At 38.2% G+C, this 26,951-nt stretch overlaps 1 protein-coding gene across 3 annotated transcripts in view; it reads left to right on the top strand.

Annotated features, from left to right (window-relative positions):
- Nucleotides 1-26,951, top strand: part of RARB (retinoic acid receptor beta) — a 321,234-nt gene that overhangs the window by 8,033 nt on the left and 286,250 nt on the right. For 2 of the 3 annotated variants that reach the window (XM_030231742.2, XM_030231950.2), the window contains exon 2: nt 692-787. The gene's annotated coding sequence lies outside the window, so the exon portion shown is untranslated. The remainder of the gene's footprint in view (nt 1-691; nt 788-26,951) is intronic. The other variant, XM_030231763.2, reaches the window with a different exon arrangement.

Here is a 26,951-nt window from a genome sequence, read left to right on the forward strand (position 1 = left end):
GGGGAAAAAAATTGTGTTTATGGCTGCAAGTTCTTCTCTCTGGTAGCATTTGAGACCAGGAAATTCTCTGTTGAAGATGAAGGACAGTACAGAGCAATTCCTTTTCCATTTTTCTTTCTTTTCCCCTTTTGACTATGGTCTTGTCCTGATTTTCTTGTTGGGCAGGAATGGTTTGAGAGAAGCAATGCCCAGCTGGATCAAAAGGACTGGTAGAGGTCATGTGCTGAAATCGCATTTCCCGTTTTTAAAAAGAGGGTAGAATATTCTTGTGCTGATGGTTCAGCTGCAAAGGTGTTCCAGCTTTTTCCAAAGTTGAGCTGAATAAATTGGGAGAAGTTGATTAAATATGCTTGGTGTTAATGTAAACGTGGATGACTGCCCCTGTAATTCCCTTTGGTGCTCATAGGGAATTTTGGCAGGGGCAACTATTTCTTCCTTGAGATGGAACTGAGGTTAGTGTTGCAATTGATAGGGGTGGGTTAAGGAAGAAAGGAAGCATGAAACAAACCTGAGACACCACATTTGGAGACTTTAGTGAAGCAACACTCTGATTTCTCATTTGTGGATATTGGAGATACTGTTAAGATCTTCTCTGATTTTGCTCTGAGTATGATGGTTCTGGTGGTGACTATGTTTGCCTCATTCCTTCAGAACTTCATTTTGTAACAGTTCTTTCCCTGTATTCTTCCAGGATATCAACCTGGCTTAAGTCCATGAAGACTGTGCTGGTGTCAAGCTCCTTTTGACTTGTCTCCAGGTCTCAGGAGGAAAGGTACAGTTAACAGGGGTAAGTTAAAACCCACTCACATTTTCCCCTGAAGGAAATGAAGACTTTAATTAGTGCCCTCTCCTTTGCATGGCAGTCTGGTGTATTTCTTCCTTGTGAGTTTCTTGGTCCATGACAGCAGGCTATCAGTGACAGAGAAAGGGAATTCCAAAAAGTGGAGTCGCTTTGAAACTCTAGTGCAAAATTAAATGAATAGAGCACTTACAGGGCAAATACTGATGCAGGCTCTGTGTGTCAGGAAAGCACTTTGAAAGTGAAAAGTGCCCCCCCCCATTGGTTTGTTCCCCTTTTAACTGATCTATTTGAAAATCTACTTGGAATCACAGTTGAGCTACCGTGATAAAATATGTTTTTGGTAGATAAAGTTGAAATAACATACACATCTAACAATTGCTAGTGTTGCTGGAAATAGTAAGTGCATGTTGTGACAAACACAGATTCCCATTTCTTGTTCCATCCTAAGGGCAAAGTACCCTTGGTGCAAAGCCCAGGGGATCTATACAGTCATTAACAGATGGAGGGGGACATTAATCTTCTACCCACAAATCTACCCCAGCACATAAAGCAGAAAGCGTCTGTTGTGAGGGGTGCTAGAGGTTGTATTAAACATGATAGTGCAGTTTATAATCACAGTGCCAGCCATTCTTTCTATACATTGCTATGTTTTCTTGGTACTCTGTGTCTCTGTATTTCACTTTTTCTATCTATATGTACAATAGAGAGTGGCAGTGTTTCTGCTTTTTGAGATTCTGGCAGAATTTTCTTCCAACACTCTTAAAATTTTTCTTCTGCTGTAAGCACTTGAGTATGTTAGGATATACTTTAAGTACTTCTTTGTGTGTTGGGAGAAATGTATCCTTTTTGTTTGTCATTTAGTCTTTCTCATTTGGCAGTCAGCTAAGAGAGAGGCATGGTTAATGAAGTATCTCAGCATCACGTTTTTATGGGAGCATAGTTAGGGTTAGGAGAATGTCCAGTTCCAAACTGCCTAGTGAGCATTCTGTATTTGGAAACAAATGCCAGCTGGCAGTGGTTAAGGAGTGCATGCTTATTCTGCTCATGGATAGCCAAAACATGCTCCCTGCTGTGTGCTTTTGGCAGCTTTGCACTGGCAATATGTCTCAAATGCCAGTTGCATGTCCTCCTTTCCTCCTCCTAAGTGTATCCCATAAAGCATGATTTAGCCTTAATAAAAATGTGCCTCTGTTGGACTTGGTAAGGTATGGAAAGAAAGAGACCACTTATTTTTGAAAATCTAAGTCTTTCTGAAACACCTGTAGTGCATTTCTAAAGTGGAAACAAAAAGATGATTAATGTGTTTTCCTATACTCGGTGGCAAATTTGCCTTAAATTTCTGAAGGTGTGATGATTTTTGGGACATCAGTTCTTAGGCACACTATGCTGAAAATTTTGTGTAATTTATTCTCAATGAGACCTCTGGCTGGAATTCTAGACCTCAGGTTTAGTTCAATTCTATTTAGTTTTTATTTACATATAAATCATATTAAGTTTATTTTGAGTTCTAACTGTACCGATCATTGTATTAATCATATTGGTGGTCAAATTAACTGCATTATTTTGTGGTCTGAACATAAACATCACCTCTTACCTTTCTTTATATTTTTTGAATAGTTTTAAGTCAGTGGACATGTAAAGTGGTATATTTTATTGTAAAGATTCCTTACGTGTAGGCAGACTGACTCGTACAATTGAGTGTTGTAAATTATAGGACAGTTTGGGTTGGAAGGGACCTTTAAAGGTCTTCTACTCCATGTGCTTAGTTGAATTATATGAAGCAGTTCATGAATTGTGGTGCATTGGATACAAATTCATAAGAATCTGAAGGTAAACAAATTCAGTCTACATTTCTTTATCATTTTTTCTTCAGTATAACAAAATGTAAAAAAAAGCACAGTTTGACAAAAAGGCAAAACACAAAGATGTTAAATGCAATACTCACACAACTGTATTTAGAGTTAAGTCAACTGTATTTAGGGTAGAGCGAGCAAGCTGTGCCTACTGAACTTGGCTTTAGAAATATTTATATATTTAAGCTTTGTATTGCTTTATCTTCAAGAGGATGGAAGCAGCCTGATACCACTGTCATGTAACTTTCTCCCTCTCTCTGGCAAGAAGAACTCAATTCAGGTTTTTTCAGCAGTTAATCTAAAATGGTACAGGTTTCCTTGTAAGCACTTTGTCCCATCCATCAACCAGCTATATCCTGAATATCCAAGGGGCATGGACATCTTTGTCTAGGTACTTGAATGCTTTCATTGTTTTCTGTGCTATAGTGGAGTTGGGAGTTAAATCTTGCTGTGATCTGTGTTGGTGGAGCACCGCTGCACATTGGCTAACTGTATTCATGCTCTAAAAAAATCCTTGGGTATGACGTGCAAAAAAGGTATTTTAGAAAGTAGGTTGCAAAATCAAACCCTCAGAAGTTGTGAAATGTCAGATTTTTGTTATTTTGTTCTGTGCCTGTAATTGATGCAGGAATATAGATCTTGCAGCTTTAATTTCACCACATCCTAATTGGATAACTCTCACGTTAAAAAAATGTGTGGCATGGTTGTGGTACTTTGTAAATAGCACAGTACCATTTATGTAGGAGGGAAAAGAGTATTCACAGAAGAATGATGATAGAATTTGGTGCTAAGTTATTATGGACGTGTAGAAGATAAACGGAATTGGTTCAAAAGAATTTAAATTCCATGTCAGCTAAATATATTTGCATTATATAAACTTAATGTGTAACATAACTGTTTTCACTGAAGTTTCTCCATTTATGCTGGTGTTGAATTCTGCCTCTAGTCAAAAAGAACTTTTAGAAAAAGTTCTGCCAACACAGTTTTTTGTCTTGGAACAGATTTAAGGCTTGCCAGCAGTGTTATTTCTTCTGAGTTGCAGGAGCAGCTCTAGTTACATGCCAAAATATGGTGTTATTTTTAAACTGAAAAATAAATGAAACCTATGTAGAAATGGAAACTTTGTTGAATGCCAAATTCTGGCCACGTCACTCCCATTGGAACCACTAGGACCAATTTTTGCAGTCTGCACTGTCTTTATAACATTAAGAGTTATTTCACAATGTGGGAAGTACTGGAAGAAATGAGTGTAAGAAAAGCAGGAAATCTGCCAAGGTCCATGTCTTTTTAAAAAAAGTTGTTACAACCTACTTGCTGAGATATATTTTATGCAGATATCAAATTTAAGCAGGTTTCAGTTATGGCCAGCCACCTTCCATTTCAAAAGTGTTATTCTGTAGAGAAGAGGCAGATTAAAAATTTTCAATACCTAAATATTTAAAAAATAATCATAATGTATGATTTTGGCCTGTTTTCCTAATGTAGGAAATTATCTCCTATGATCTTGGGGACTGTCTGTCAAGCTTCTTTCCTTTCCATTTTTCTCAATTTCTAAAGTGTTTGATGTTCGAAGCAGGATTTTAAGGTTAGTTTCAGTAAGACAGGGGTTAAAACAGGGGTTGGGAAAGGAAAATACAGCATTCAAAAAGTGATTGGTTTGCTCCAAGACTATCTTCCTCACATAGTAACCCTGGTAAAAAAGGCCCAGGTGTTTTGCCTCTAGCAGTGTGAAAGCACTCAAATCCATTGAGAGGTTTGAGAAGAGGCTCTAGTGATTTTGGACAGTTGTTGACTTTCAGCTCGTGTGAAAACGATAAGCAGGTCTGTTATCTCACCATTCTGTGGAATAAAAAGGAAGCAAAAAATTGTGTTATTAATCCAGAAGAGTACCTGAATGTGTGGCATCTGGAGTCTGAACTTAGTCTTGTGCTAAAGTCTTCAGAGCAGTTGCAGAGGTAAGTGTAATCAAACTGACCTCTGCAGGTATGATTAATGCTAAAGGGGAAAGCAGTTGCTGTTCTAGCATTTTGAAGGCATATTCAGCCAAGTAGTACAGATTAGCCAAAAGTCTACTAAGACCTGAAATGTTCACTAGTTTTGACAGCTGAGCAGTTGTTCTGGCTGGGCCACCAGGCAGCTGTGGTTCTGCTGTCAGTGGCTGAAGGATATCATATTGCCTAGCACAGCTCTGTGCTCTTGACACTAATGTGTTTGTAGATCAGTGCAGCTGGGCAGTGTGCTGGCACTCAGGGTTTTTATTGCCACTTCTCAAGGATGACTTGTGAAGAGCATTATTAGTGGTGTACCTGCTTGGGAATTGCATAGGATTACAACAGTCATGCCTAGGATCACAATAGAGGCTGGTGTGATCATCTGCCCTTCCAAACCTGCCCTATGTTTTGATGCTGAACTTTTCATTCTGCAGAGCCAAAGCTCTTATTTGGGGAACTGAATTCACCTTTGGGCAGTGCATAGTCCTTGTTAGACTGGAAAATGAGCATGATGAATTTATGTTCTGAGCAGACATAGCCCCGTGGCTCATGGCAGGTTTTAAACTCTTGCTTTGAACATTTACACTGCTTTTGCCGTGGACTGGTAGTACTGCTTCTACTTGCAGTAGTGCAATATTTGTTACTTTTATCTCAATTCATAAGGTGGTTCTTCATTTTGTACCTAAAGGGAATTAATAATAGTCTTCTGTAGGCTTTCTGGCAGGGCATGATCAGCCCTAGGGAGCGTTGACTGTAGTAATCTCATTGACAGAAGATGTAACTGGCCATAAATTGGATTTCTTCTTTCTGAACCTTGAAATGACCTATGAGTTTTAGAAATAAATGAAGATTCAGAGTGTCGAAAAGCAGTTAGAGACTGAGCTCCAACTGACTGAATTTGGTGCATAACTCATATTTTTATCTTTACAAAGCTTAATTTTTACTTGGTGTATATGGTGTTGGAGGAGGCAGCAAAAGAGTTACTTTCTACTACTTGGTTCTGTAATTATAAATACACTGACTTTGGTATGAGAAACATCAGACAATAAGTCTTGGTGATGGTTAAGTTAATTCACTCTTAGAAGTTCAATAATTCATCTGAGAAGTGTCAGCAGCTGGGTCTTGTTAATGGTAAGCCTTTCATTTCTGTTAAATCAATTGTGAATAATAGGATCCTTCAGAGAAAAATGATGAAGTAAGCATTGATTTCCAAATTGGGTGTCTGGTATTGAAGCATTAATAAAATCTAGAGCAAGCAGGCAACTAGGACCTCATACACTCTGATCACCTAAGTAGTAATCAGAGAAAATCAATATTTTTTTTTGTATGGTGCTAGATCTGTTAACATTTCGTTTGTCGTCATTCATCATTGTGTCTATAATTTCATTTTTATAATTGCTTGAATTTTGGGGAGCTTAATAGTATGCTTTGAATCAAGCATTTACTGTCATGCTTTTGTGAAACAGATGTGGCATTGCCATATTGTCTATTCTTTGCTAGCTGTCTTACTATTTTTGGACTTTTAATAGCAGTGGGCTAAGTAAACTTTTAAGTAATTTCAAATGTGGTTACATTTTCTTAGAGGAGTTCCATGTGGGCTTCCTGGAGCTGTCCTGGAGTTGTCCTTTCTCTAAGCTATGAGGAGCTGAGTTGCTTCTGTATAGTCATGTTCAGTCTCACAGAGGTGTTAGGAACATCTCCAGTGAGGTGGTAAAGGAGGAGATCAGTTGTAGAAAACATCTTGGGAACAGTCAGACTTCAGGCATGGTTTCCTCTGGAACAGCTTCCTTGGGCTCTTATTCATCCTGCAACTTCTGGCTCTGCGTGGTTGGCTCCAGCCTACCCTGTGTTCTTGAAGAGGGCTGTGACTCTCTGGGTGTGTCAGAGGAGGTGACCAACACTGACATGGCTGCATTCTGGCCTTTGGTGGCTTTCATACAGACAACCAAATTTTGGTGGCAGGAGCACCAGTGGGTGGTCTGAGAGGGAGAAATTGCTGGTAGTACATCCCATCAAGCCATTTGTGGATGGGATACCTGCATGCGTTGTACTTCTAGCCTCAGAGTGGGTTGGGTTTTGTAATGCAGGGTGGAGATTACAGACTTGTGAGTGTGGGGTTTATTTGTTTATTTGATGGCATTTGAAGGCTGTGTTTAGTGGATATTTAGAGCTGCTAAGTGCAGGCTTTTTCTATCCAGTATTGTGCTTTCCAGTGATCCCATTTTCTTTAAACCTGTATTGAATTGGTATGGAAACCCACATACAAGTCAATGGGAGTTGAGGCTAAAACTGGACCAGGATTTGGCCCATAAAGCATAGCAAGAAAATTTAACAGTTATAATAAAACTCTTAAGGCAAATAAAATGTTCTAGCAGGTGTTCATAAATGTGCTTTATGCTCATAGACTCTGTTAAATGTTAATACTAAGGTCCTGCAGAAGCTGCACATAAGGACTGAGTGAAGGAAGCAAATGTCTGTTAAATGTGCTGTGCAATATTGTAGCAAAGGTGGGTGGCAGTGCAATGCCATGCTACCTATTAGACTGAAATATGAAAGCTATTAGAGTTTCTGCTGAATTTTCATTTTGTGAGGGAGTAGTTTTCAAGAGAGAACATACTGTATAAAAAAAGCCATGTGTTGTGCAAAACTAGAAGCATCTTTGTCAGTGCATGCACTTTTCTTGGATGTAGGCAGAGCTTATTAAGGACAACTGCTAACATTCTGTATTAGCAGTAAATTTAAAGTAAGACAATACTTGTGAGGAAAATAATGGCTGAGAAGCAGTTTTAATTTTTAGGATATTTCATTTTCATTGAATTGTTTTGATTTTTTTCATGCCCTCGATGAACCCACAGGCAGAAGTCCTAACATGACTTAGAATACATTTTGAGAATAATGGGTCTTGGCAGGATTTTATATTTAGATCTCTGTTGTAGGTTAACTCTTAATAATTTTTTTTATTTATTCTGTAACTTCACCATCAAAGCACAATGAGGTCCATTTTAGATTTCCAGGAGCTTTCTGGCCTTCCTCCTTTTTGGCTTCTAGTAGAAGCATCTGTTGACTTTTTCAGCAGATTTTGCATCATGCCTTGAAATCTGGTAGCTTGTACTGGCTTGGTTTCTTCTAGCAGTTAATTTCATAAGGTCAAACCCACAGGACACAAAAAGAAAATCTGAATGTACTGGAGTCAGTTTCTAAAATGACACCATGAATGCGGCAGTCATTGTTAGAATGTGTTTTGTTGGTGTTTGAGGCATTGACTTGGTTATCTTCTCATCAAGGCTCTGTCATTGTGTTGCAGGATAAAAGCAACCACATATTACAAAGATACTCTCTTTCACCATTAGCAGCAAGATGGCTGAGTGAAGGGAGGTCTTTCACATTTAGATATACCAAGTAGCAAGCACCCGGGCATCTCAGCAGTTCTTGTAGTGCTTGTTCACTGTCACAGTGCCCACATAATGCCAGGCTCTTCCATTGTTGCCTTGGTCTTGTAATGTTTGTTCCTGGTAGTGGTAGTGTTTTTTTGTTTGTTAGCTAATGTGTGCCAGGTTATTTTGACCTGATCTCTTCTCTGTGGTGACCAGTGACCAGACCTGTGGGAATGTCCTAAAGTTGTATCAGGGGAGGTTTAGGTTGGATATTAGAAAAAGGTTTTTCACCAAGTGGTGAAAACTGGAACAGGCTCTCCAGGTCACAGCACCAAGCCCGACAGAGTTCCAGAAGTGTTTGGACAGTGCTCTCAGGCACAGGGTGTGATGCTTGGGGTGTCCTGTGCAGAGTCAGGAGTTGGACTCAACGATCCTTGTGGGTCCCTTCCAGCTAGAATATTCTGTGAAAAAACTTGCTTTGTTCTATCTTGTTGTAAAAAGGATTGAAGCATATGAGGGAACTCTCATCATTTGCTTTCTTTACAAAATCACAGGGACTGCTTAGTTTTCTCCTCTCTAGTAGTGCTGCACTAGTGTGCTTATGCATTTTAAAAGCAGGCTGATGGGCATCATCTGCCAGCAGTTTGGGAGCTCCTACGTGGAGTATATATTTTCTTTTGGTCCTTCTAGGACAAGGAGGTCTAGTAGAGAATCAGGGTGAGGAAAGACTAGAAACTGTTTTTAATCAAGTGGAAAATATGTCAGTACTTCTCTTGTGAGTAGTGGCACATCCAGGATAGTGATATTCATGCAGAACTTTTAATCCCTGCAGTACATTACAAATGCATTGTCTGAGAACTAAATGTTAATTGAGGCCATTATTTGATGAGTGGACTATTTATATAGTAAAGTTATTTGAAGTAATGGGCCATGAATGCATTTTGTTTATTAACTTTCCCTGTGCTCATTCTTCAATATCTTTTCTTATCACAGAGCAGGCATTTTAAAATGGAAGACTCTCCAGTGACAAAGATCTGAAACATACAAAGTGTTTTACTTATAAATAGTGTGCTTTGTTGATTTTGAGAACAAAACAACATACAGTTTGATAAAGACTGAGCTTTCAGGTAAATTTCTAACCATGGAAAAATAAAATTGGAGAAGAAAAGGATGTTTTTTTGTCTTTCAAAACTTGCATGATTCAAGTACTTTAATGATCTTCTCCATTTTGAAGATGAGAAACTAGGGAAAGGAAAATGATTTACTTTGTCTGGGATTATGAAGGAAGTCTGGCAGACAAGGAAATTAAATTGAGATCCCCTAAATGTCAGGCCAGCTCCATAAATGCTAAAATATCTTTCCTTTCTTGTCTAAAATGTCAGTCAGAAATGTATAGTGAAGTTAAGGTTTTGTAGGATTTCCATAGGACAACTGCTTTGTGGCCTCCAGGGTGTGAATACACACAATAAAATCACTTCTTGAAGTTGAGAGTATTTTATCTTTTATTAAATCTGAAAAAAAAAATAGCACAAAGGCAACATACTTTTAATAATATTTTGTATTTCCTTCTGTAATTGTTTAATGGAATTAGTATGAATATTTTAGCTATAAAGTTGGACAGCTGCAGCAGGATGTGATTTAACCAGGATGCTGACTCTTCTTTCAATACACTCTGGCAAACTTTACAATATGCAATGTTATGAAAGTCCACTTATCTGTCATGTAGCTCTCTCATACACTTCCTTCATTTACAGTTATTTATCCCTTTTTTTTTTTTTTTTCCTTCTGTAAAGGCCAAGTTGAAATTGCTCCTCATTTCTTGGCTATGATAAAATTCTGTGCAAGGCAAAAACCTTCAAGAAGTTTCCCTCTCATGAAAGATGTTGGGACTTGTGCATGACAAAAGGCAGCATTGTGTAGCTGTACTTCATTTATTCACCACATTTTCAATACTGCTAAAGCATTGCTTTTGCACTTCAGTCTTTTGCTTGTTGGATCCAGTATCTGGTTTAGATACTTTTTGTTCCAGTAAGGAAAACATGGAATGTTATGGATTAGAATGGTTTGGGACCTGGAAGATCATCTTTGTCCCACCTCCCCTGCCATGGGCAGAGATGCCTTCCACTAGATCACACTGCTCAAAGCCCTGTCCAACCTGGCCTTGAACACTGCCAGGGATGGAGCATTCACAGCCTCTCCAGGCAACCTGTTCCAGTGCCTCACCACTCTCACAGTAAAGAATTTCTTCCTCTGATTTAAATCTGCCTCTCAGTTTAAAGTCATCACCATTGGTCCTGTCACCACATGTCCCTGTAAAAAGTTCCTCTCCATCCTTCTTGTAGGCCACCTTTATGTACTGGAAGGTGCTCGAAGGTCTCTGTGGAGCCTCATCTTCTCCAGGTTGAACAACCTCAGCTGTCTCAGCCTGTCATTTCATGAAAGGTGAAAATGTTCATGAGTGCTGGTGAACTTCTGTTACAGTTTGTCATTCTTTGATGCATTGCATTTAGGCTCTGGACTTTATTGTCAAATAAACACAGCAGAAGGAGCTGGCTGTTCATGAATGGGGAAGTATTGTATTTATATAATAGCTTTATGCTGATGATACAGAGAGAATATGAGAATTTAATGCATTTTCAGTGCCATTGGGTTGACCTGATGATCTGCAGTGCTCTGCAGCAGGGACATGATGTTGGGTGTGTTGCTTTGTGCCATGCTGGAGGCAGCAGCTGGGAGAGCCGGCATCCCAGCCAGCTCCTGGGGACATGGGATGTGCCATGTGCCAGTGGGACTCTGCCAAGCCTTAAATTCTGTCTCAATAGCTGGGACAGGTTTGTGAATTCCAGTCAGTTACAGAATTGAGTTCTGTCTCTCTTCTTATAAGGTGCTGCTATCTGCCCCTTGGTAATTGTGTGGTGTCCAGAGCTGTGTATCTGGGAAGGCTTGCAGGGCTTTTGCAGGTTCAGTCTGGAGATTGCTGGCTACAGCAAGCAAAGACCTGTGATAAATGATAACTTGAAGAAAACACATATGTGAGGTCTTGAATGAAGTCAAGATTGAAGTAATTTATTCTCAATGATTTGAACAAAAAGGAAGCTCTTACCATTTTAAAAGAATACCTCATAAACTCATCTTCTAAAGATAAAACCTATCAAGCATAAAACCATGATGTTACACCAGATACCAATTACTGTGGTTTCTTAATGCTCTTGTGTTTTTTTTGTCCCACATTTATTAAATATTTAGACATTCAACTGTAGATATTTTTAATCAAAATCAGAATTTTCTCACAAAATGGGTGATTACATCATTTGCACATTTATATTGTAAGACATTTTAACGATATAAGCATTTTTTCATTTAGACAGCAACCATAATAAATTGAAATAAAATTCAGCCTTGATTGATGTTCTATGTGTCATGTACAGGGCAAGTCCCATCTATAAAATGTGGTTTGCCAAGGCAGCAATATTAGTAGCATTTGAATGTTTTTCTTATTAAGGAGAAAAATGGTCAGCAACATCAATACCGTCTGCTCCAAAGACCATGGTAAATGGAAACTGCCTGCAGCACATTTGAATTCCTCACTGTATTTGGGATGAAGGTATGATGCAGGCAGTGAGAATTTTTTTTTTTTTCCCTTGAAAATTAGGATAGACTATTACAGTTCTTAGGATGAAAGAGAGAGGCTGATTACAACATAATGGAGTGTACCATATTCATCTCTTTGAAATATGCCCTCACTCGGCCTTTTCCATTTTACAATCGATTCTCTCATTCCCTTAATGAACCTGTGCATTCATGAGTCTTCCTTGGAAGTATGCACATGAAGTATTACAGTAGCAGAGAGTAATTGTCTGACAAGCAACTGCAAGTAAAGTGTCTCTCTTGTAGTCTTGTTCAATAGCATTATGGACCATTAATGCGTTGGATCAGGTTCCATATTGTTTTGTTAAAAATTAGGCAGCCATATTTTTCTTAGCTGTTTGTAGTGTTTCTGGAATGGTAGCTTCAGAAAACTGGTTCAGCATCCTGTGGCTCTATTACTTTGCAGAGCAGTACATGAGTGTAAGAGATGAGCTATCAGTAAGGTGCTCCTGCAAAGTCAGCTCCCTGGTACCAGGTACTGAAATTGGATAAATTTTAGTATTGTGTTAAATGAAGAGAGGAAAGGCTTTTTGAGAAGAAAAAAAGTGGGTAAAGTTATGTAGAGAATTACTGGAGGCACCATCAAGATGTGATTTTTAAAAGATCAAACACCTGGTATGTAACTTTTCAATTTTTGACTTCTTTTGGCTATCACTGTGATTACATGTAGTAAGAAAATACTGTGAATGATATTGTATGTTGTGTTTGTGTGTCTTTATGTCTATTTTTGGATGTATTTTAGTATAGATTGTTTATATAACTAACTTATAACCAATTTGTATTGTACATAACCATGACTAACATGGAAACATCTCCTAGGTGGTTGAAGCATGTATGTGTGCATGTATAGTTTTATTATCGACTCATAGCTGCTAACTGGCTGCTGACCTTTCCAACTTGCTACAAAATATGAAGCCACCCACTGGGTGACACTCAAAAACACCAAATACCCTGGGTCGTGCCCAGGATGAGATGGTGAGTGTGTAGATCCCTGCTCTGATCACCGCTGGGAATTCAGGAGAGCAGGGAATGTGGGACAGGCTGCTGCATATCCCACTCTCACTCTGTGCCCAGAGAAAATTTGCAAACCCCTGAAAGCCTTTGCAATGACAATTTCATTGAAATTCTAAGCATTTGATGTATTGCCACTAGCACTGATCTGATAAAAGTGACTGTGAAATAAAGATTGAGCTTAGAGAGAAGCAGCGGTTCTGTCTGTTATGTCAAAAAAGATTATTTGTCATGTTAGGAAGTAGCATTTCCTTTTGATTAGACCAAAGCCATTGTCCTAAGGTGTGAAAATGGCCTTGACCAACAGACCTGTTCTGGTTGCGAATTGTTGCTCTGCACCAGAGATAAAACATAAATAAAACTAACCTTAACTTTATAATACATAAAACAGAGGAAACCCTTAAGTTTTGGATCACAATTGGCCTATTAAAAGTTTGTGTATTACATATGCAAAAGTGTTTTTCCTCCAAAGTAACAAAAACTCTCCTTTTCAAATCAGCTTTCACTTTCTGTGAAAATGATGTTCCTGAGCAGTATGATCCAAATTTTTCTGCAAACACTTCAGTGGTTGCTTTTTCACTTGTCTCTTTTCCTTAATCCTGACATCTAGAACTACGGACCTAGTTAGTTTTCAGGTACTTTGAATTAGTGTAGCTGACTCCCTGCAGGTGAAATAAGCTTTCTTCCTTTCCTTTTTTTAACGGAAAACTAGGAACACTATATCCCTTTGTTGTTTGTTTCATTAAAGGATCCTGCAGTTAGGTGTCAGGATGTTTCCTGTGATAGGAAGTTCATCTGTAATATTAGGCTTTAGCTAAAAATTGGAGGTGGTGGGAGTGTTTTGTGTTTTAAGTGTAAGAAAGAAAACTTATGCTGACAAGTTGCCATTTTTGTTATCTCAGAAATTGTTGTCTGGATAGTTGAAAATTTATCAAGATGTTTCACCTAGTTTATTGCTAGTTCTTTATTCTATAGTTGGTATTGCGTACACAGGAGTGAGACTTCTACCAAGCCAAGAGCTTGGCCTTACAGAAAATAGTTTTACCTGGAGGAGTCCTGAGAATTACACAGCAGAACCTGGGCTAGGACATTGACCACTGCCTGCTTCAGGGCATAAACTCTGCTTGTGGAATTTTTGTAAAGTTTCAGCATCTTCATTATCCCATCATTCACATAGCAAATGTGCCCTTCTGTTTCTAACATCTTGATGTATGAATTGACTGAATCCCCATTCAGAAAGCATATGTTCATTGAGGGAACTTAATGTGTGTGGTTGGTGATGAGATCCAAGCCTCAGCTCATGTCAGTGGGATTGAATGTGTATTTAGTTGAGTCTATCCATGAGTGGGAATGGGTTCACACTGAAATGCCTTTGAGTAATGAAGAATGAAATGATCTGTTCAATACCATATTGTACACTCTTCAGAGAACTTGGGGATGAGTTTTTAACCTCTGTTACTGCTGAAGGAAAAGGAACTCTTTGCTTGTCTCAATCTGATCAGAACTGTATTACAGTAGGTCCTCAGAAAAGAGACTGTGAAGAATCAGTATCTCTGTCCTGACCAATTTCAAACCCGTGATACAACAGCTTCCTGGGAGGGCAGCTGGAAAACCTGATCCACATCCTTGGGAGCAATTTGTTATTAAGAAGACTTAGGGAGACTTTTGGTTAAGGTCCATCTTTCAGAAGATTCACATGTGCTTAGATAATTCACATTTTGTGTTTAGCAGATAGCAGGAAAAAAGAACCATTATTTTTCTGCAGAAATTCAAACAATAATGTTCAATAATCAAACACACAAAGACTTCCTTATTTTCTCCAGAGAACTAAAAATACAGTTATTTTAGTCTCCAAGTACTTTTTAACTGAGATTAAATTAAAAGACTGTATTTGTTCTGTTATTTGTTTTCTGATTTTTATCAGTTCATAAGAGTAATGCATTTTAAGATTTTTACTTTGCAGTCACAGCCTGATAATATTTAAGGATGTGAGTGTTAAGTTGTAGAAGCACAATAAAAACTGTAGGCAGAGATTGGCAGAGAGTTGGCATTTCACTAGATGAAGACTGAAAGACCAATCTATGTTTGCAAAGTGACAGTTCAAGGAAGAAAGGAAGCTACATATTTGCAGCCAATGTGACTTTTACATCCAGTTTTTACTATATTGATCCACTCTAGAAATAAAATAATGTACCATTCTTTTTCTGAAATATTCAATACAGAATTGCTTCTCTTTATGATTGCACAGTCTGCATTTTAAGTTACTGGGTGGCTTTGCTTCTCAGTTTCTGTAATGTTTGTGGTTTGCTGCCTACACTCGTGATTCTTTAAAGCTCTTGCTGATAATAAGTACTAGAAAGGTGAAATGTATTGCCTCCTTGGATGTATTCAGATGCTGGACTTATAGCTGTGCTTATAGCTTAAAGCTATTTTAGATTTAGAAGGCTGTAAGATAGAAATGAAGGTATGATACCGTGCTTTTAGAAGGAAAAGATTCCTATGGAAGTATTTCTGAATCATTGATTCTGATGATTTTTAGACAGAAACACAGTAGCTGAAATAACCAAGGACAAGCTGTTTGTGAAAACATGGAAGAAATTCCCTCCTCAAAAAGACAAAGAAAAGCAGTGAGAGTGGAGTCTAAATGTAGCACTTGCTGCTATGAAATTGTGTCTGACCCAATGGAGCAATATGTGACTGTAGGCTGATAACAGCTTAGTGTACCAAAGAACCTGCTGAAATCCTGGGAATAGAAGGGCTTTCTTTACACATCTTAGGTGCATTTGTGAGCTGGCATTTAAATGGATACCTGTTTGTGTGGGATCTGTGTGAGCTCTCAGAAGCATTGCTGTTTGCAGGCTTTTGAGGTTAGAAGAGTGCTTTTTGGGACAAATGGCTTTTCAACAAAAGGAGTGAACTTCATTTGTATGTCAGACTTAAAACTGTCTTGTTGTCCCACTTTTGGATTGCCCAACTAAGGACTGAGAAGAAAGAAAAAGTATCAGTTGGTGGTGGAAGCAGCATCCAGACAGCCTTAGTAAAATATTGTAAGAATTTGATGCTTCATATCAAAGCATAACCTCTCCTTTCCTTGGTTGTATTGCAGCCTGTTGAAAGGATTTGCTGGATCACAGGATATCTGTAGCCCTTTTCTCAGTTCAGAGTAGGATACTCCTGGGAAGAATGGCAAAGAAAGGTGCACAACATGACAGAATATTGTTATGATTGTTATGAGCTTTTCTACAACTAGGTCTGATGAAGTAGGTACAGCTAAAGCCAATCCAGACTACTGTTTTGTGTCAGAAGACATTAAAGGACAATTTTTTTTTTCCTCTAGACTTTGAAAAAATTTTTACCCAAAACTGCTCATGTATAAGAAACATTTCAGAATATGGAATGGAGAAGCATGAGGCAGACTTAGTGGAACTCCTCCTTCTGCAGGAGTTGTAGCACAGTGCAGTTCAAAAGTTTTGCTGTCTTCTAGGGTGTGTGCCATGCTCAGAGCCACATGGACACTTGGAACTTGGACAAGATTAATGGGAAGATGTAGAAATATGAGCAGTAGGGTGAATGTTACTAATGCTACTTTCATGTAGCAATTCAAAAGATGAATAAAGGGATAGTATAATTTGTGGGTGATAGAAAATGAGTTGGAGGAAGGCTGAGGAACACTAGGGGAATATCTAGCAAATCATAGGGAACAGGCACTGTGGTGGCCGATGAAATTTTGCAGCTAACAAATCCAACTAAAAACTTCTGAATACATAACTTGACCTAATTGCATGTTGCTGAATATTACATTAACTACATTGGCTGCAATTGAAAAGCTGGCAAGTTAGGCTTCTGTCTGTCTCTTTAGGGAAAAAAAACAAACCAAATAAAAAGAAGGTGTAATTAACAAAAAAATTTATAAAACAATGACTGTATTTTCTAGTTAGTAGTAATTACTTTTTTATAAAATGTTGCTTTATAACAGGGATTATTTGTTGTGTTGTGAATCACTTTTAAGAAAATAGAATGAAAATAGAGAAGAACTTCAGGATGGGCAGAAGTGCTTAGTGGCATTGGAAGGAATTTCTTGTGTCAAGGTACTGAAAGAAATAAAACCAGCATAGTTAAGTTAGAGGATGAGCAGTCAGTGGAGGGGGTGTGTGTGTGTAAAAATAAACCATGCACTTTAACTTACAGCAAGAACAAAGAATTGCACTGAAAGGCAGTGAATGGAGATAACTGATTTAAACAGGGTGGGCTTTTTTTATGCAATGCATAATTAACTTTGGGAAGTTGTGGCAAAGTAGATGTGTTGGTCTAAATGCATAAATTCAAAAAGGAAAACTGACATTTACATGGCTAATTAGAATGGATACAGTAACAGAATTTAGGGTGAGTATCCCACCACAGTGATTTAAAAAATAGCTATATGGGAAAAAAATCTCAAGTGTACTATGGGCAAGTTATCCTGTGCTTGTGCCTTACAGTATGCCCTCTTCTTCTGTGGTACTGTAGGCACTGTTAGGACCAAAGGTTGCATTTGTAGACCACTGTTCTCCTGCGTCTGACTTTCTATTTTGACTGTTTTCTGTTGTTTTTTTCCTTTCTGTCTTTCTTTTTTAGAATTCTTATTTTTTATGCAACTGCAGGGCAGAGAAAGTATGTAACTCTTCTGTGAATACCTAAGTCTCAAGCTTCTAGTAATTCAAAAGGGGAGAAATGGCAAAAGAAAAAAAAGATTATTTTTTTGAAGTGCTTATTCACAGAAGAAGACATTTCTGAATAACGAAAGCCTCTCAAATATCTAGTGATACATTATTTATGTAATTGAGAGTGTATTCATGGAAGTGCCCTCAAGAAAAACAGATTTTGAGTCATACCAAATAGTATGTTCCATGAAGGATTCACTACACAGTTGTCAAAAGTGTGTTCCAGGATGGAGTGCCGACTTTTATGTATTAACTGACTGTGGATTGTTTTTTTCCTTCACATGAAAACTGACAGTGGTTTGGATGAGCCTTAAATCCTGAATTGTGGTGTAGCTTCTGTATTCTCCTGAAACAAAGTAAATATGTGGAACTTATTCAAGTCCACTAGCTGTTATGAATATATATGCTTCTCCCAGGACAATGAGCACAAGCAGCTACTGCCCATTCATAAATATCTTGTTCTTCCTGTATGTAATGGGACTCCAAAGACATTCCTGTTCTTGTGGCCAGGGCTATATTTGCAGAGAGACTGCATCTATTGTGTAGTATATAGTTATAGTTTATGGCATTTGCTTTCGTTAGGATTTCTTCTGGGTAATCAGCATTTCAGCCACAACTCTCTTTACTTGGAAAATGCAATCCTGATACAGAAGCATGTGATTTTTCTTTTTTTTTTTTTTTTTTTTTTGGTGAGGGAAAAGCAGTGGAGTCACAAACACATGACTGTACTAAAACGAGTTTGGAAATTTGTGCAGGATGGAAGTGGAGGTGTGTGGCCTCCCTGAGCATAATGTTGCCCATGGTTCCTTTGTTGACTTTTATCACTGTAGCAAGGTTGTAGCTTTTTTAGTGTTGGAAGATCTCACATTTATACAAGGTGAAACTATTGCTGTACAGCCAGCCCTACTGAAACACACATACGGTTTTCATCTTCAAAATTAGTAGAAATTAATTAGCTGATACTGAATTCCTCTGCTTATTCAGTGAAAGGACTGGGTTTTCAGCTCATATATGAAATCAAAGTCTGACTCCACTCACAAGCCTCTGTTTGCTTTGCATGTGCTTATGAATAAATAGAAAATATACCTTACTGCAGAGAGGGTTTGGCTAGGCTGAGACCCTGGGGCTGATCAGCTTTAGCAGCTTCATGATTTTCCATCCTACAGATGCAGTGTCTGCCTTTAGCTTCAAAAAGCCAGGAGTTTTTCCCTTCAGAGTGTGACCATAGGCGGAGCCCTGTGAAAACTGAAGGAAGCTATTGCGAGAGGCGATGCTGTAAATTCTCCTGTGTGCGTGTGCGACTTCTTTTAGCTTAACGGGAAGCTACGTGCTCACACTGAGGATGAAATAGAGTCCTTTGTTAATATCAAAGAGCCAATCAAGAATGATTTTTTAATATAGAAAGCCTCCTGCTGCTTCCCAAAAACCTTCCTTTTGTAAAGCACAATGATAAGTAATCTTACTTCTTGGATCATTGTATTTCCAAGGGATACTGTTTTGCACCGCTGCATTCAGTGGGACTTCTGAAATTCAGCTGTGTTGGATCAGATGGGCCAGGAACTCTGGGAAAGATGATGTGCTGGGCTGCTTCTTTGCAGGCTCCAGCTCTACATGTTTTAGCTAGTTAGTTCTCCAGCATATGTTGCTTTGACCTGCTCTTCCAGCTGCCAAACTGGAAGAATAGCAAGGGTTGGGCTTCACAGATATTGCAAATACAGCAGGGCATGAAGGGGTACTTGACACATCTTCCTGATAAGTGCTGTGAGATGATCTTCAGATCATCTTTTTCTCATCAGACAGAAATTCATTTTAAATAACTGGTTTTTATTGGCATGTGAATTTTTTAAAGAAAGGCAAATTGCTGAGAATTTTCCCTTCAACCGTTTAAATTTTTCTCAAAGATAAAATTACTGAGGATATGGGGGAGAGCACTTTTTCCCTCTTTTTTGAGGAAGTTGTACTAAAAGATATTACTATTTACACTTCTGGTATCTTATACCAGAAGCAGGAATTGCCTGATAAACTGGAAAGAGATGAAATTGCAACCCTGTTCTAGAGCATTTATATAGGAAACTAATTTTAAGCTCATGCATTCCTCATTGGTTTTAACAGAACTAATCAAAGACTTAGCTGCAACTGTCTAGGTACTCTATCAGTTTTGGCCATGTTAAAGTGATTTTTTGTGACAGAGTACTTCAAGACTAAAAAGCCTCCTTAATCCAACTCCTCTGAAAAGAGCACAATGGAAGCATGCAGAAAGGGAGGAAAGTGCCCATCTGAAGAAAAAGTGATAGTTGTTTTTGTTTTTGTTTTGGTGGTTTTGTTTGTTTGTTTGTTTTTGGGACCCCATGAATATTTTTGCTGCACATTATTTTACTGATATTACATTTAATATGTGCTTCACTGGAAACTTTGTGTTGCATAAAATGCACATAGAATTTACTTTCTTTCTTGTTATTAATAACTCACCTTACTAAAAATGGAAGCCCTTATAAAAGGTAATTTGATTTTGGCCACAAAGCCACTTGGTTATTTTCAGGCACATTTTCAGTTGCCGTCGGTTTCTTGTCCAGATACCTGAAGTCATCAATGTAAGATGAAGTTTTGCAGGCCTTTGTAATGCTGTGGGAGTGAAATACACTTCTGGAAATGAGGGTCCAAAATTATTTTCAGTTACAAAGAATGCCCCCCAAGTTTCCTGAGAATGTCAGCATTAATGTTTGTCATTGAAAAATGCTTGTTTTTTCTTTTGTGGGTGTTGCTAACATTAAAGCTAATCTTCTATTGCACTGATTGGTATCTTTGAATTATCATAATCTCACTACAGTTATCTGTAATATTACTTTGTAACTATCAGTGGAAACATATTTTTTGTGATATCTAGTGGGATTTTTTTAAAGTTAAATTTAAAGTTCTTTTTGGGGATGGTGCTTCTCTTAATGGGAAAAATATATGTAATGGTTTATGTGATTGGGAGAGTTACCTCCTGCATTTTTAAAATAAGCAGTAATACAGCTGATTAAATATTGGTTGTGTTGGCTGGGCCATGCCAAAACGACTTGAAGCTTGCATGTCAAATATGTGAATAGTCTTTAGGTGGAAAATAATGATCAATACAAGGAATTAAAAGGCTGCTAAGATAGGAAGGAACAATCAAACTCAGCAGAGCAAGCTCATTTAGCTTTTAGTGCTTTATTTGAAAGTACAGAAACTTAATTTTATGTGTTTCTCTTAAGTAGCTTAAGGCATCAAAATCCCTGGCTACTGATAGTTCTGGTCTTCAGGTTTTATGACAAATCTGAAAATATTGTTTCCTCTTCATGCGTCAAGGGACAAACAAAGAGAGTAATTACCTGCAAGCCCTACTTCTAAATAAAATATCTATAACATGTTTTATAAAATAATAATATGTAATATAGTATTCTTATAGTAATATAGTATTATTATTGTGTAAACAATGTATGTTATTTTCCCTAGATTTGAATCTGGCCAGGTCATTTATGTTAAAGGTATTTTTTTTTACTCTAGATGCCTTGGTGGTGTAAAGGTCTTAAGGATCCCTTTCTTCTACTGCAGTGATGTATAGCAGCCTTATTAATACAAGTAAAGATTTGGCTTAAGGTTTTATGTTGTAATCTCCTTTGTGTTTAAAAGTATTTGCATCCTTTTTCATGCTTTGTCTCTATTAAAGAACAGTTTAACAGTGGGAAGGAGGCACATCATTCATTTGCTCTGAGGCTAATATTGCTGTTTCCCTGCAAAAATGTAATTTGTGTCACTGCATATTGTGCTCTTAAATAATATTTAATTCTGTGACCTTGGTTCACCGTGCCTTCCTGATTGTCCATTAACTCTCATCTTCTAGCAGAGGCAATCTGTGCTGCCCAGATACTGGGGAAAAATGCCTGAAAGAGCTGAAATAGGTATCAAAAATATGATACATTTTATGTTTGGCTCCTTATGTACTCTTCCTTTTAATAATGCTAATTAATGCCAAGCAACCTAAGATATAAAAGTCAAGGAAGGAAACTGGGAGAGGGAAAGGCCTGGGAAGGAAAGGAAAAGGAGCCTTTTTGACAGGCACACACCAGGAAAATGCAAGGTTGAAAGTACTGTGTCAGGTTGCATCACCTTGCCATGCAGTTGTTCTCATTCAGCAATTGAGTGCAAATATGAACATTTTGGGTCTGTTTCATTTCCTGTCACAGCAAACCAGCTTCCATCTTTGGTTGTTGTATAACACTTAGATAACTAAAATTGGGAGTCATTTTAGAAAAATTGAGTTATCTGAACAAGACATCAGCTTAGTACACTTCTCCTTCCACCCATGAAAATTGGGAGAGATGGTTCAGACAGCATTTTCAATGAGCTGCAAGGAAAATTTAAACTACATTGTAACTTGAATATAATTAAAATAATAAAGAAGGTCCCATATGCTTTCTTGCAGAGGATAACTCTGCATTGCATGGGTCTTTTTATTGTCATCTCTAGATGGCTTTTTTCTGTTTGTTTGGGTTGAGTTTTTTTTTTCCCCAGGCAGTGGAAATGCCTGCACTCACTAATGAAAGTCACTGATGATGGCTTTACAAACTTGTCTCTAGTCCAAGTGGTTCCTCCCTTGGTGATCTCCCTTCTCATGGGCTTTTTTTTTGGCATTATATGGAGTGCAATGGTTAAGTTTTTTCTTCTGTACCTGTTAACACTTCCAATTCCTTTTCACAGCTGCCAGTTTTCCAGCTTTGTGAAGCTCTTACTGTAGGCAAGTGTGGCACGTTCGGGGCTCTAAGATTTAAAACAAATTTTATGTCAACATACTGCTGTTAACACATATAGAGCACTATTTTAGGCCTACAGTGTTGTTAAGGATGAATCCACCTAACAACAAAAAGGTGCAGAATGTTTGGAGGGACAGGTTTAGAGCTGAACTGAGCAGTGTCATTCACTGAAAATGGTTTTAGCTGTTTATCTCAAGTCAGCATTTGGTCCTTATTACCAGGTTTCTGCATGCTTTATACCTTTTACAGCACACTATTAGTTGCTTTCTAAGTGAGATCATTAGTAACTTGTCACAGCTCACTCTTCAGAGACATGTCAAATGCCAGCTCTGCTTGTTTAGTGTATTTGGCTTGCTTGGCAGGTTCTTAACCACAGGGTGCAGGATTTTATTCAGACAAATTACTGAGCTTTTACATTGCTCAAGTTGCCTTTAAGAAAGGGTTTTACTGAAGAGATTTGACTTTCCTACCAACTGCTTGACAAATGTATAGCTGGTTCCATATTTCAGTGCTTATTCTGAAGTGAATGATGACTATTTTGGAGCATGTAATTTCCTTACTGTGGGATCGTTGATGATTTTGGATTTTTCTTTTTCCATGCTAAATAATGCTGTACTGAACAGCAAAGTTATTAGTTGCACATATAGACTGTCTATTTTTGCTGCAGTTTATTCCCTTTCCTTTGATGTGTGGGAAAGCCAGTTGAACTTCCCAGGGAAGTTGGATGCTGTGGGAACCCTCCTGGTGCTCTGTTTGTTGTTGACACTGGGCACTCTTCTGTGCATTTCCAGGAGTTTCTCACCTGAATCTGTACAACTGATTAATTAGCAATTCATTGATAACTAACAGCTGCAACTGTTGATCCTGAAGGGGCCTCAGGGAAGTGAGATAATCTATTGTCAGGAGGTGGATGCTGGCTATGGTTCTCTCCAAGCTGGCCATTCCCAGTGGTGGGAGGGGGATGCCTACTGCCACTGGTCACAGTGGTGGCACAATTGAAACACATCCAGCTTTCCTGGTCAGAAACAAGGGAAGGAGAATTACATTTTAGTCCAGAGGTTTTTGGAGTTGTTAGGCTTTTGTCTCTGAAGGGGGAATTGGAGTGAGCCAGCATGAAAGTGGTGCCTGCTAACACATGGTGTGTTACTTGCTACAGATGTGACAGAGGTGTCCCAGTCCAGGAGACAGCTGTAGTTCTGAAAAGGATGTGGATTAAGACAATCTGCCTTGAATCCATATTCAGCCCAGAGTGTTAATTGTAGCTGGCATTTTCACAGTGGGTTTTGGGTTTATCTACTGTACGGTTTTCCACAGCACTGCTAAAATCCTGGTGGTTGCAGAGCTTCTCTACATGTCACTGTGTATTCTGATTTGAACTGCCTCTGACAGGTACAGAGCATAATAACCTGTGTTTGATGCAATGAGCAAGCATGCCTTTTGGGCTAGATTTCTATTTCCTCCCTATCCCTATTGTAAGCAGAATTTGCATATCTAATTCTTTTCACTTAGTGAAAAATATATCCCTTTAGGTTTGACAGCTTCCCAAAGAATATTTTAGATTTCCCACTCTGATTGTGGGCCATATGTTAGAACTAATTATATAAATGAGACATCATAGAATTGTGACATGCTTAAATGTTCCGTGCTTTAAAGACTTATGCAAGTGCATGCTAGCTTGGGTAAGTGCTGGAAGAAGAAAAGAGAAGCTGCAGGTTTTGAACAGATGTTAGCAGCTTGGTAGAGCTATCCATTGTCTTTATCTCTCTGTAAGAGGTTGCTGACACTTTGAAGGGTTTGGCAGACTACTCTGAGCTGCCATAGCGCAGGAAAGAAAGAACTTCCTTTTTGTACCTATGGATGTGCCAGAGATTCATTATATATTAAGTCATACGAAATGTGGGATGCAGATAGCCTCATTTTGCTGTTGGAAGTAAGCATTAAATGTGTGGCTGTAGCTGAATGTTTCTGCCTATTTTTTTTTTTTTTGGTGTGCTGTGGATGTTGCTCTGAAGCAGAATGGCTCACAGGCCTGCCTTTTATTATGAATTCATGTTATTATGGATTATATTATTGGGAATTAACTGAAAGAAGAAAGGTAAAGGAAAAAAAGAGATTTGGAAGGTTGGAGCTGTACACTGGAGGCTTAAGCACCAAGGAAGGAATTTTATGAGATACTTGGTATTAATGTTAACTGGTATTATCTCTAAAGTCAATTATACCTTTAATAAGTTTTTAGTAAAAAAAAAAAAAAGTTTAGTTTGTACTAATGCTGTCATTGTTTTGGTTTTTTTTTTTTGCTCCAAGTCTCCGTGATGCATAGAATAGAAAAGATAGTGTCACAGAAAGTATACTGTACAAAAGTTTTGTCTTCATAGTTAAAAATGAAATATGTATGCAGGTTATGCATGCCGAGCTGGTAAGCCAGAATTATGTCTGTAAGCTATTTCTGTCTATTTAGCTTTAATGCTGATGCATATTTAATTGCTTGGCCTGTTTTCCCCACAGCAAGACGTGGCTGCCTTGCTCTGCAGTCAGTGCCTGCAGTGTGCAGCAGCCCAGTTTGATGTTTGCACTTGTGCCCGTGCAGTGCTGCGTCCGCATCTGCGAGCGGCAGGTGGATGGAGTCCAGGGGAAAACCAAAAACTCTGCTCTGCTCTTCCAGGGGTGGTTCTGTGGAGGGCTTCCCTGTGGGACTGTAAATGGAGACATTGACAGTTTTAGTGGCTGTGTCTGTAGTTTCTATGCTGGAATCATATACTCTGTTTTCCTATTGTGTGTAGGGATCTTCTTCAGCACAATCTAAATTGTTTTAGGTTGCTTATCTGCTTAAGTACAGAAAGGTTTTTTTAATTTCATGTATTAAAAAGTTGGTTTTTAAATTATAATATTACTCTTGGCTTTCACTTTTGAGACCTCACCTACACTACTTTCTGTATTTCTTGTCAGAACACGTTTGGAAAATGGAATCACAAGAAACAATTAGTAATAATTGTGTTGAAAGATTACTCTGCATAGTTAAATCTCAGATGCTTTGTCTGTGAAAGATTGAAAGAAAGAGTATCATTTACCTTCATGTGAAAAAGCACCCGTGGTTTGTAAGTGAACTTTGAGTAGCTGCTTCATATGAAATCTTTTTTTTGGTTCTACAACCAAATTATTAATTCAATGAAACAGCTGAGATGGTTAGTACAAGTAAGACAGGAGGGAGCAATAGGAAAAATGTTCTGGATTCTTGTATCAGCAGAAAGGTATGTGTGATCAGGAGAGGAATCTTCATGATACCAGATGTTTATTAGCTTGTATTCTCCAGTCAACTAAAGGAACTTTTTAATGCTGGAGATACTGAGTAACTTTTAAACTTCTTTTTCTGTTGGACATGTGTCCTATTGTGCTGTTTACTGTAGTTTGTGTAGTACCATAAGTTCTTACTGTTTTATCAAAGGATAGCAGATTGTTTTATTGTAAATGAAGAAATCCCTTCAGATTATACATTTTCTGCTCAGCTGCAGATTATCAGTTTTATCCAGTCACAATTGTGGGATGTATTGCCAGTAGATAATTTGTTCCCTCTGTGTCTCAGTCATGCTTATTACCTTCATCTTATTGTATAGTTTGAGCCTGTAAAATGATTTCTTAACTGCACTTAAAGATAGTTTGTGTAGACAGAAAAATTACTGCTCCCACCCTCAGGATCAATTTGTAATGTGCTTTTATAGAAATATTATGTGCTACACTTTAATATTGTTCATAGTCCAGAAGATAATTGCCATGATGAGTCTTACTTAATTGTGGTAAAAGTAGAGTCCATATGGAATTTGAAGGAAAAGGTACTTAATTAGCTGTGCTGTAATACTGCTGTCCTGTCTCCAACAGGACTGCTGGTGCCCTCAAAGATGTTTCTTGCATGAAGGAAATATTTAGTTTAGTACAGAAACCTATTGAACATATTCTGGTGGGGTTTTTTTGGGTGGGGTGGAGAGAGCAACCATGAAATGAAGGTCTAATTTTTAAAAGAAAAATAAGAAAAGGCCACTGACTTGGAAAAATTCACAAAGAGAGAGAATAGGAGAGAAACCTAAGTGGAGAGGTAAAAGAGAAATTAATGGATATGCAGGCAAAGAAATTGAGGAAGTAGGGAGAGAAAATGAATTCATCTGGGCTAAGAAGATTGAAGAAAACAAAGAAAGGGGAATAATCAGAATACAAAGCAAAATGGGTTGTGAACTGTAAAATCAGGCACTTAAACATATTACTCTCTTAACACTGGCCTGCTTGTGCTGCTGGTGCAGCTCAGAGATGTCTCAGCAGCTTCAAGTTGACTCACTTATATATGTTTCCTTAGGTTCCTAAGGAGATGTGCTCACATAGATTTATTTATTTCATTACTGTCTTTCAACTTTATGCTAAGTTAAAGCATCGCTGGAGCCTCAACAGAGCACAGCTCCTTTTTTTTTACCTGCATCAAATATCTGTGTGCGAAAGTAGAGAAAACTGATGCATGATAGCCCCATAATTGGGCTGCCACACATGGTTCTTACTTCACCTTATTTTAAAACCTCTTCACCATTCCTGTGGAATCAATGTCAGGCTTTGAAATATTGTCACAAGCAAGCACGACCTTCACCACCTGAGCTAAACCAAAATGTGTAGGGGCAGAGAGAGACTCCAGGGGGATAAATACAGAGCAGCACATTGCTAAGTTGTGCCTCAATAAAAGATACAATACAATTTTATCAGTTTTCAAGCGTTTGTTGATCATTAGTTTTGCTACAAATAAAACCACAATTTTCCAGTGCT

The sequence above is a fragment of the Serinus canaria genome, chromosome 2 (assembly GCF_022539315.1).
Source record: "Serinus canaria isolate serCan28SL12 chromosome 2, serCan2020, whole genome shotgun sequence".
In the NCBI taxonomy this organism is placed as follows: domain Eukaryota; kingdom Metazoa; phylum Chordata; class Aves; order Passeriformes; family Fringillidae; genus Serinus; species Serinus canaria.